This window comes from Arvicanthis niloticus, chromosome 20 (genome assembly GCF_011762505.2).
Source record: "Arvicanthis niloticus isolate mArvNil1 chromosome 20, mArvNil1.pat.X, whole genome shotgun sequence".
Lineage (NCBI taxonomy): Eukaryota > Metazoa > Chordata > Mammalia > Rodentia > Muridae > Arvicanthis > Arvicanthis niloticus.
Genome location: NC_047677.1, coordinates 6,665,494 through 6,677,811, shown reverse-complemented (window position 1 = coordinate 6,677,811; position 12,318 = coordinate 6,665,494). Strand labels below are relative to the sequence as shown.

At 37.7% G+C, this 12,318-nt stretch overlaps 1 non-coding gene across 1 annotated transcript; it reads left to right on the top strand.

Annotated features, from left to right (window-relative positions):
* The first annotated feature begins 9,997 nt into the window (after positions 1–9,997).
* Positions 9,998–10,128, top strand: LOC117724970 (small nucleolar RNA SNORA17). The gene has a single exon (XR_004608849.1). It is a non-coding gene; the product is annotated as a small nucleolar RNA SNORA17 (small nucleolar RNA).
* The last annotated feature ends 2,190 nt before the right edge of the window (positions 10,129–12,318 follow it).

Sequence of the window (12,318 nt, the reverse complement as noted above, 5' to 3'; positions counted from 1 at the left end):
GGGCAAGTGGTACATGTATTTACAGGCAAGACAGGCAAGGCAGTTTTAGTATGAGTGTCAGGCAGAGGTGCAGTCTCATATGAAATTTCATTAGCTTTCTGTAGTAGAGGAATTGTGGAGTCTTAGAACCAAAACCTGTCTCTTAAAAAGTTAATTCCCAAGACGATGTGTTCTTTAAGGCTCTACCTGTATGCTTAAAACTGTAATTAAACCATACTTAAAACATACTTAAACTAATGCTTCAACCATATGTAAAACATCTATAATCCACAGACCCTTCACCCCTGCATTCTAGAAGCTTTGGCACAGTTAGGTACTTTGCACGCTACCAAAAGAGAAACATAAACATGAAGCCAGCCACAGACCTCTTCTTCGACACTGCTGTCCTCCTGCAAGATATCCTAGTGTAATAATGGCACAGAGCTTGTGAAAGTAACCAAGCAATATCTGCTTTCACTTAAGACCCCCTCAATGAGAGGGAATCCGTACTCAACACTGTTTAGGTGATCAAGAACCAGAGACTAGACAGTCTAAGGACCTAGAGTAAAACTAAATACTATTGTTCTAAAACAAGGCAAAACAAACAAACAAAAAAAAACCCATAGCAATAAAATGACATTATCTTGTTTTCATAGTTCAGTGTCTTTCTCAGCCATCATCAGAGAAGCTTCCTCCTGCTGCAGATGGGAACAAATACAGAGAACTACAGCCAGACTTTATGCAGGGAACATGAAAAGGAACATTAAAGGCTAAATAAATGGGATGACTCCATCAAATTCTTTCTCTCAGGGCACAGGAAAAAAAAGGGAGGATACCAAGAATACAAGACCCTCTGAATCAACATGCTCAGAGTTCATATGAACTCACAGAGACCGAGGCAGTGTACACAGGGTCTGCACCAGGTCTTCTGCATACGTATTTTTACTTCCAGTTTAGTGTACTTATGAGATCCCTGAGTGTGAGAATGAGTAGGTCTCTGATCCTGTGCCTCCTCTTAGACTCCATTCCTTCTGTTTGTTTGTCTTATCCAACTCTGAGTGTTAGTTTTATCTTACTATATTTTATTTTAGCTCATTACTGTCCCTCATAAGAGTTAGCTTTATCTTACTGTATTTTATTTTATCTCAATATTATCCCTTAGAAGCCTGTTTGTTTTCTAATGACAAAAGGGAGTAGACATGGATGGGAGAAGGGAGAAGGAACAATGAGGAGTTGACAGAGGGGAAATTATAGTCAGAATATATTATGTGAGAAAAAATATCTATTTTCAATAAAAGGAAAACCACCTTATGTTATGTTGCTATATTATATGTTATAATATATAACATAATAATAATCAAAGAAAAAGGGGCCATCAGTTTGGGAATGAGTTGTGGGACATGGGAGAGCCTAGAGGAAAGAGACATGATAGGGGTTGGGTCAGAGAGAGAACTGGGGAAAAGATGTAATTGTATTTTAATTAAAAATATTCTTTCAACCATAGCAGTCAGAAGTCCCTGTCTTTCATTTTCTCTGCTGTCCTTTTATCTCTTTGTGCAAATTATTACCATACTGGACTGCACACACCTTTATGTCCTATTGACCTGTAAGTTCTTTGAGGCTGAGAATATGTTGATACACTTTTTTTCCCCTCTCAGCACATCTTCTGTGAGGATGAATGTGGAGGCATTTCCTGCTTACATGAGAGGAGACAGTTTGGTGTGTAGTTTGGAACTGCTTGATTACATAAATCTAATTCACTGGAAGAACCTATTGGATAAAGATGTTTACAAAGGAGGCAGGGGAATTTCATAGACCTTAATTGCAGTGTGAGGGAATTTTGTTTCTAGTCACCTGCCTCCTGCATTCCTCTCAGCCAGTGATGGGGTGGCTTCAACAGTCCAACTGCCCATCTATCCCACAGTCCTTTAAAGAACCCACGGCTGTTTCTGCTCCCTTATCACTTAAGCTAACATGCAATATTAACTTTATGTGATTCTAACTCTGGCCCCAATTCCACATGTTCTCCTAAATGTAAGACCCATCAGTGACAGCCTCAGTTTCGGTTAGCTCTTTATGTCCCCAAGAGGAGGAATATGATGTCATTGATTAGCTATAGTCAGATTAAACTAATAGAGATCCATATACAAAAGCGGTGATTTTGATGAAAATGACTCGTAACAATGAAGCGTGAGGAAGGTTTTGCTTTCTTCCTTTGATGAGTACTTTGACTCTTTTAAAACATTTAATAATAAATATTTTCAAAATAATATTTTTAAAATTTGCTCCTGCCTCAGTCACTAGGCATTAGGTACTCTGGCCTGTGAATGATCTTCTCAGGTCGTCTTCTGTGTCCTCTTAGTGAGTATTTCTAGAGGCCAGTGTATGCAGAAGACTTCTCTCTAAAGACTTGAATCAAGGGACTCAATTAAAAGGAAATTTGCTCAAAACAATAAAAGAATATGACCAAAGAATTTTATATGGAAATTTTTAGATTAAAATGCAGCTTAATAATAACTTGCCAGTCTTATCTTTTCAAAAACTCTTTGATTCAGTGATAATTTCTATATTTATAGTCTTTATGTTATTTAATTCTACTCTATTGTATCATATGTGTATCTCTGTATATGTTTGCTCTACTTTTTATATAAATTCTATCTTAGGTAAATTAATTATATTTATTTATTCACCAGCTATTAATATCGTTGTTATTTCTTCCTTCTACTAGTTTTAAACTTAATTTATTCTTCTCTTTTTAGAAATATAATACTAAGCTGTTTGGTTTTTTATGAGATAAGAGCTTTTTTCTTCCTTGATAAAGGAATATTTATTTTGTATATAGGTTAAAAATTTCTTATGCAAAAGTCTGAAATCTAATCTACCCTAAGTTTAAAGTTTTGTGAGCATTAACATGATATTACAATGAAAAATTGCACGCCATGAAGCTATCATGTGAAACTATCATGAACAAAATTAACAATATATAAATTAAGTTCAAGTTATATATGTATATTGTAAACAAAATGTAAACTATGTTCATGTTTAGAATTAATCCATTCCCTTATATCTCAAGTATTCCAAAATCTGGAAAAATAAATATAAGAAATATCTGAGATTTTTTAATTCTAAGCATTTCAGATGAGGGATACTTGGCATATATAAAAGATATAAGCCTTTACATGTGTGTCAAGGTGGGTAAGGGCAAAGGCAGGTCTAATGATAGCAGAAAATATAAGTCAGCAATTTAAAATGTGAGAAAGGTCTCTGTCAATTCAGGGAGTCGGTCACATGGCATACCAGGAAACACAAACTGCATAGGAGTTGAGAATAGCTTCAATCAGTCAGCATGAAAACAGGGACCCAAATAATCTTGCAAAGAATTTCTTCACCATAGCATCCATAGAAAAATTCAGTCTCACATGGGACTTTTATGTTGTCCTGTGATACTGTAAGCTAAGACACTAACTTTTCTACCAAACATCTGATTGGCATGTTGACACTGTGAGCTAGTGAATACAACTACTTTGACAAGTTACATGTATAATAGAAAACTAATAAAGACTTTCAAGTTTGAGAATCATGATACTAGGTGAATGAGATTAGTCCCAGCATGTAATCAGCAAGTGTTTTTATTTTCCCCTCCATCTATTTTTCCTTTTTTGGTTACTATTCAGTATCCTCCCCTTCTGTCCCCATTTGCAGATTGTTATGGCACTAACCTGGCCTTTCAATTTTCAGAAGTGAGCAAATAACCCAAGCCTAGCTGGAAGGCGTCTATGTGAAGACTTCCTTTGCAACTACTTGGAAAGAGAAGATAGTCCTAGGAGAAAGCCCCTGGGCAATGGGCTACTTCAAGAGACTAAAATGGAGAGCCTTTTGATGGCGAAGTTTTATCCTACTGCTCTGTTGCATGAGTTAAGACATTTCCTTTTTAGCTCATCAGTTTTGAAACTATCACTTGTAAACAAAAAATCTAGAAGAAGCAATGTATGGATATTTATGATAACTTAAATATTACATTTTCTGAGTAATTTCTGAGTAATATAAAGTTTAACACTAAAGACAAGCATGAGCCCTCTTTACATGAGAGTCTATAGTATTTAGTTGTCATGTCTGCAGAGACACTACAGTTGACCCTTCCCACTGGGTCAACTGCAGCTGTTCTGTGCTTTCTTGACAGTTAAATATTTCTCCCACAACAAGATGTGAGTCTGATGCCTCACATCTGTAATGAAAGATTTCCTTATGTAGTTGCATATCTGATGACTATCTTCCTTGGGTAGTCTAAGGCTCTGTGAAGACAAGGACTGATAAGTCTTGCTTATTATCCTGTCCCCTCAGACCGACACATGAGAAATTCCCAGTGTGTTGCTGGTGAATGAATAAGATTATGAGGATAACACTGCAACCTAAGTTCATAAAAGAAAAGCACTCTTTCTAAGACCCATGTGAGAAAATCCATGTAGCTTTGCATCTGAAATACAACACTTGCTTTTAGTGTAAGTGATTCTGTTTCATCACTATTCTTAGTGTAATCTCAAACAAATCAGCTTAGATTGTCTTCTACAAATTTAATTGAAAGTAAAGAGCTAACATGTATAAGCCGTGTTTAAACAAATTACAAAGTGCTTTTCATACACACTAGCTCCCATAATCCTTACAAAAATCCCAGTCTGAGGAGCCAAGGCTCAAGGGGGCTGTTGAGCCTTATGAAGTTTGGACACCAATCCTCTGCCAGACAGCAAATGTAGTGCCAACATCTTAAAAAAAAATGAACACATTCACATTTAAAAATTCCTATTCTTTGCTCCTTAAGCAAGGTATTACTCATTTCAATATTTAGAGACCCATGTATATACAATTTTATAAGGCAAATATAAAAAAAAAATCTGAAAAGTGGGAACACATTGGCATTTAGTTGATTTAGAAGATACCATTCTATCTTGTTTGAGTCAGATGCATAAAGCAAATGTTTACTCAGTTATGAGGGGTGTCAAGTGTGCATTTGTACAGGGGCTTGGGGGTGTCTGTGTAGTTTTATCTCTATGAAAGAAAAAAACTACATGTTTTTTTATCAAGCTCAGTCAGAATTTCCAGTCATGTCTTATTCCAAAAAAAAGAAAGTTTGACTTTTTTGGTGGGGTTTTTTGTTGTTATTTTTTTGCTTTTATACAAATAAGAATATTTTGCTTTGTACGTTGTGAAAACTATCATTGAATAGAGTTTGTGTAACAAGCTGTTGCTTTCTTGAAGATGCATGGTTGAAAACTCTTTGTGACGGTGAGGCCTGTTTTCTTCATTTTGTAATTGTCATAATCTACCAGAAATGATCTCTAATGTCATGTGACTCTACGGCTGTCTAGCACATGGATGGTATAATATATCTCTGTTTCCTCCAAGCCAAACCCCAATCCTCTACTTCTGTTTCTCTACTTGCCCAAAGTCCCTATAATTGTCACTTGGTAATGTATAGGAGCATTCATGGACAGAGAGGGAAAGGGCATTCTCATGTTCTCCTGCCAATACTGTGTGCTGCCTAATGTCATAAACAGTAAATCCTTTATGCTGGAAGCCTGCTCATTTTCACACCATTCACTTGCTCCCTTGCAGTTGTCCAGATTTTTAAATTCAGCCTCTTACATTAATCCTACAACTGCTGGTCCAGACAGGTGCAGGGATCAGAGCAGCTCCGTTAAGCGAAACATCTGGCTTACAAGTGATAATGGGTACTTTTTACTCCCTCAAGTCATAGGGGAAATGTAAGGTCTTCAAATGTTAAAACCTCATAATTAAGCTTTAATATTCACTTAAATATATACATCCAACACACGCCCCAATAAACACACACACGCACATGCACACGCGCACACACACACACGCACTGCGTGTATATGCAGACAGAAACACAGCCTTGATGGACGTTAATGTAGTACTAGTTTCTTTATAAAACAAGACCTCTTGTGAATAAAAACCAACAAGACATGAGGATATGCCTCTGTGGCAACCCCTTCCTCTCTGCGCCTGAGCAGGTACTTACTGGCACTCTTGCTCTCATAAAAGCCTAAAGATAACTCTTTACAGGAAGAATATCTCTAGGCTCAATGACACTCTCAGATTTTATAGTTTTATGAGTTCAAGACAAATTATATGTGATTCAAGAATAGAAAAATGAGCCTGAGTTTGCCTGACAGAAGCCTTCCCATTTAGAGTCTACTTCTGATAGGAGGTGAGCATGGTAACACACTGACATTTATAAGTTCTTCCAGTTCTGAGCATAAGAGAACTTTCCAATTTTGTTGCTGTGGTGACTGAATTGTTGTCCAATTCTCCATAGGAAAATATAAGTATCACAGTGATTCCTAGTTTTCCATAAATTTGAGGAACTCAGCAGAAAACACACTCTCTGATAACAACATTACTTTGCTTTCAGAAGTCAACTATAATTTGTGCATTCACTGCCACAACTATACAACAGAGTTCTCATCACCATCATCACCTAGCACAGAGCATTGGTTCCAAGATGCAAGTTCAGTCATGTTTGACGAGGCTCAGTCATCAACCAACGTTTGGACAGGGCAAAAACCAAAACTCTGCTGGTGTTTATGTGTAAGCAATAAAACATGAAGAAGTTAGTATTTTCAGGGCTGACCTTCTAGACCTGAAGACTGGTACATACCTGTGAGACTCAATGAAAAATAAATATGAACTTGTTTAAGAACACTAAGAATTACAAAATCACAACACTGGGTCTTGGGAAGTGATGCAAGAAGTAAGAGTGCTTGCTGGGCAGGTACACATGTCTGAATTTTCATCTCTAGCACCCATATAAAAAAAATTGGTCACAACAAATTCTCAGCACTGTAGAATGGAGACAGAATAATTGCTGGAGCTTGCTGGACCCAGCTTTGCTCCATGTTCAAGAGACTGTCTCCAAGGATTAAGGCAAAAGAAGAGAATAATAGTAATAGTCTAAGTCACAGTTCTGAACATGGTCTTTATCCAGAAACACTAGCATCACTGAAAAACTTGACAGAAATATAAACTCATTAGATCCACACAGACCTACAGAATCAGAGATTGAAGATGGAACCACTAAATGGATTTAATCACACCAAAGTCTGATCTATGCTAAACCAAGGAATAAAGGGAGCTGGAGGGAACAGTGCAAAAACACTGACAGGCATGGCTGGCCAGAGGTAGTGACTTATAGTTTGTAGGAGAATAAATGTCTGGGACAATTCTCAAGTTTGAGGACTGCTATTAGTGCTACAGTATAGTACCACTTATTAAAAGAAGACAAGGAGGGTCAATTCCCAGCAAACAGGAAGAATTGCATTCAGGATTAAAGACATAAATACAATTTCCTCTCTATCCACACCATGTTTCTACTTTCTGATGCTTGGAATTATTTAATCACAAATGGTTAAGATATAAAATAATAATAATAATGATAATAATCAGTACAACATAAAATAAATTATAATTATCAAAGAATATAATGTGTTCATCTGTACCCTGGACTTAACCTAAAGAACTCCTAAACCTGATAAACAACTTCAACAAAGTGGCAAATATAAAATAAACTGAAACAAATCAGTAGCCTTTCTTTACTCAAAGGATAAAGAGGTTGAGAAAGAAATTAGGTCAACACCCTTCTCAATAGTCACAAAGATTATAAAATACCTTGATTCAGCTCTAGCCAAGCAAGTGAAAGATCTGTATGACAAGAACTTCAAGTCTCTAAAGAAAGAAATCAAAAAAGATCTCAGAAGATGGAATAATCACCCGTGGTCATGAATTGGCAGGATTAATATAGTAAAAATAGTCATCTTGCCGAAAACTATCTACAGATTCAATGCAATCCCTATCAAAATTCCAACTCAATTCTTCACTGAATTAGAAAGAACAATTTGTAAATTCATTTAGAATAACAAAAAATCAGGATAGTGAAAACTATTCTCAACAATAAAAGAACATCTTGGGGAATCACCATCCCTGACCTCAAGCTATACTATAGAGCAATAGTGATATAAATTGCATGGTATTTGTACACAGACAGACACATTGATCAAAAGAATAGAATTGAAGACCCAGACATAAATCCATACACCTATGGTCACTTGATCTTTGACAAAGAAGCTAAAATCATCCAATGGAAAAAAGACAGCATTTTCAACAAATGGTGATGGAAGTCAGCATGTAGAAGAATACAAATAAATTCATTCTTACCTCCTTGTACAAAGCTCAAATCCAAGTGGATCAAGGACCTCCACATAAAACCAGATACACTAAAACTAATAGAAGAGAAAGTGGGGAAGAGCCTCAAACACATGTGCACAGGGCAAAAATTCCTGAAAAGAACACCAATGGCTTATGCTTTAAGATCAATAATTGACAAATGGAACTTCCTAAAACTGTAAAGCTTCTGTAAGGCAAAAGACGCTGTCAATAGGACAAAATGGCAACCAACAGATTGGGAAAGAACCTTTACCAATCCTACATCCAATAGAGGTCTAATATCTAACATATACAAAGAAGTCAAGAAGTTAGACTCCAGAAAGTTGAATAACCCTATTAAAAATGAGGTACAGAGCTAAACAAAGAATTCTCAATTTAGGAATATCGAATGCTGAGAAGTAGCCAAAGAAATGTTCAACATCCTTAGACATCAGGGAAATGCAAATCAAAACAACTCTGAGATTCCACCTCACACCAGTCAAATGGCTAAGATAAAAACTCAGGTGACAGCAGATGTGGAGAAAGAGGAACACTCCTCCACTGTTGGTGGGATTGCAAGCTGGTACAACCACTCTGGAAATCATTCTAGAGGTTTCTCTGAAAATTGGACACATTATTACCTGAAGACCCAGCTATACCACTCCTGAGTATATACCCAAAAAATGTTCCAACATATAACAAGGATACATGCTCCACTATGTTCATAGCAACCTTATTTATAATAGCCAGAAGCTAGAAAGAACCCAACAGAGGAATGGATACAGAAAATGTGGTACATTTTCACAATGGAGTACTACTCAGTTATTAAAGACAATGACTTCATAAAATTCTTAGGCAAATGGATGGAATTAGTGAGGTAATCAACTCACAAAGAACACACGTGGTATGCACTCACTGATAAATGGATATTAGCCCAAAAGTTCAGAATACCCAAGATACAATTCACAGATCACATAAAGCTCAAGAAGAAGAAAGACCAAAGTGTGGATGCTTCAGTCCTTCTTAAAAGGAGGGAAACAATATACTCAAAGGAGGAAATATGGAGACAAAGTGTGGAGCAAAGACTGTAGGAAAGGCCATCCAGAGACTGCCCCACCTCGGGGTCTATCTCATCTGCAGACACCAAACCCAGACACTGTTGTGGATACCAAGAAGTGCTTACTGACAGGAGCCTTATCAGGCTGTCTGTCTCTTGAGAGGTTATGCCAGAACATGACAAATACAAAGGCAGTTGCTCACAGCCAACCATTGTACTGAGCACTAGGTCCCCAATGGAGGAGTTAGAGAAAGGGCTGAAGGAGCTGAAGGGGTTTGAACCCACAGGAAGAACAACAAATATCAATCAATCAGAACCACTCCCCACCTCTCAGAGCTCCCAGGAACTAAATCACCAAGCAAAGAGTACACATGGAGGGACCCATGGCTTCAGCTACATATGTAGCAGAGGATGGCCTCATGGGATATCAATAGGAGAAGAGGCCTTTGGTCCTGCGAAGGCTTGATGTCCTAGTGTAAGAGAATGTCAAGGGGGTAAAGTGGGAGTGGGTGGGTAGGATAGGAGAAGGGAAGATGGGATAGAGTGTTTCTGGAGCAGAAACCTAGAATAGGGATAATGTTTGAAATGTAGATAAAATATCCAATAAAAACGAATATAATGTGTTATGTTTTGTCTGAAATAATCAGATAAAGTGAGATACATGCTTTCTGACTCATATCTATGTCTTTATTACCTTTGGATAGTCTAATCTACCCACTAAAAAGGGAAATTTTAAAAACCCAGAGTACCCCATAGGTGCTGCAGGTGTAGTCACTGTGTCATCTGTGCATCAGTAGGTGGCAGGGATGAGAAAGGCTATGACTGTGCTTAGTGTTCTGACCTGTATACACCTGAGTGATCAATAGCCTAGTATTGCCTAGAAAAAGCAAGCCTGAAACAGGCAAGCCTGGACAGGCTCTCAGGATGGATAGCAAGCCAGAGACTGAAGAACCCTGCCTGAGACTGCAGGGCCCCCAGGCTAGAGTGAGTCCAAGACAGACAACAGTCTCCTGGCCCTCATATGGGGCACTCAGGTGGGTCCAGGCTAGAAGTAAGCCTGAGATAATCACCAGTCCTGCTCTGTGCAGGCCTGTATGGACAGACCATTCCTGGGATGACCCCTAACTGGCAGCATACTGTACAAGCAGTGCATAGCACTCCAAAGACCACTCCTGAGATGACGAAGAGACCACAGGCACCTCTAAGAGGAGCACGATTCTACTTTTGGCCTCAGGCCTTGTCTAGCTGGGAACATGGCAGCCTCTTAAGAATAAGCCAGATTGGATGCCACCTTTCCAAATATTAACCACAACAAGTAAGTCTGGAAAAAATGGCTAAAAATGATGGTGCTAGAGACTAATCAAGGAACACCACATGCTGCCATGGGGCAAATAGACTTCTTGTAAATTGATGATGGGCATTTACAACCTCATATGGCAGCTTGGTAGGTTTTGAAAATGTTAGGGACATGCAGATCATACAGTGAGGGACAACACTAAAGACTCTAGTCAGTTTTGTAACACAAAAGGTATATGTATATTTGAATGTTAGAAATCAAGCCGTGCCTGTTTACCTCAGGGAATTCCAAACCCTCCTTAAACTAATAAATGCGCTCAGAAGGTTCACAACACAACTCTGCAAGAACCAGTTATTTTTCTAGAAATTGGCAATGAACATGTAATTACCCAATTAAAAATATAATGCTACTCAAAATATGAAGTATTTATGAATCTAATAAAACATATGAGGATTTATTTGTTGAAAGTGCACAAGGTGCTAAAGAGATTGAAGATCTACATAGAGACAGTCACCATCACGGATCATGAGACCCCACAAAGCAGAGCTGTCAGTTTTTCCCAAATCAATATACAAATTTAGTGCAATTCCTAGCAAAATGACAATAAGATTTCTTGTGGCTACAGACGTGTCGCCTGAAAGTTAATATGAAAAAGCAAAACAAACTAATAGTCAAAGCAAAGTTTGAAAGAAAAGAGTAAAGAGTTCAGATTACTAACTGATCTGAATTCATAGCTACAATGAGAAAATCCATGTGACACAGTAAGGCAGCAGAGACAGACAGAGAGATACAACAGAAAGCCTAGGAACAGATGCATACAAATGCGTGCTCTGTTAACAAAATTCCAAAAGCAATTCTGTGGAGGAAAGATCATTTTGGTGGTTTTGTTTATTCGTATTGGTTTTTTGTTTTGTTTTGTTTTGTTTTCAACAAAACCAGAGCTTTGATTACCCAAAGCAAAATATTAACCTTAACTCGAGTCCCACATCTTCTAAACATTGTGATTTTTAAATGTGTGTGGAGTAAAATATGAAATCTGACGTTATAAACCTTTAGAAAGTATAGGGAACTGTCTTCATGACTGGGGGTGAGATTTCTTGTTCTTAGAATTGACACCAAGAGCATGAGAAAAAGAAATAACCTGTTAGACTTCATCAAAATGAAGACATTTGTTCCATGAAAGTCCCTGTTAAGGGACGAAAACACTTTCTATGCAAAGAGTAGAAGAAAATATTTACGAATTACTCATCTAACAAGAAATCACTGTCTATGAAACATATTTGAAAAGTGCTTGAAATACAATGGCTTATGCACTCCAATTAGAAAACTGGCAAAGAAATGCAGAGGCATTTCAGGAAAGAGAATACACAGACACCAAAGAAGCACATTAATTGGGAAAATTGAAATGCAATATCAAAGCCAAGATAAGAGATCACTGCACATCTTTTAGCGCGATTGGAAGTTTAAAACAGTCCAACCATTACTTTGTGCCAGAAACGACCACATCAGTGTTAGAAATGGAGAGTGGTGCAGTTGTGCACAAGATCAGTTTGACTGTTGCTACAGAGCACATCCACAACTGCTTCGTGATCTGATTCATTTTCTCCAAAATTTATCGCAGGTAAGTGCCACCCTGTGGTCACAGGAAATCCTGTGGGGGGGGGGGAAAAGTTTTAGCATACGACTTTATTCTAGTTTAAGTAAGGAAACAACTTTGGGTGTCCTTTGCTGGGTAAACAAACATCTGTGTACCTATATCCTAGAATAC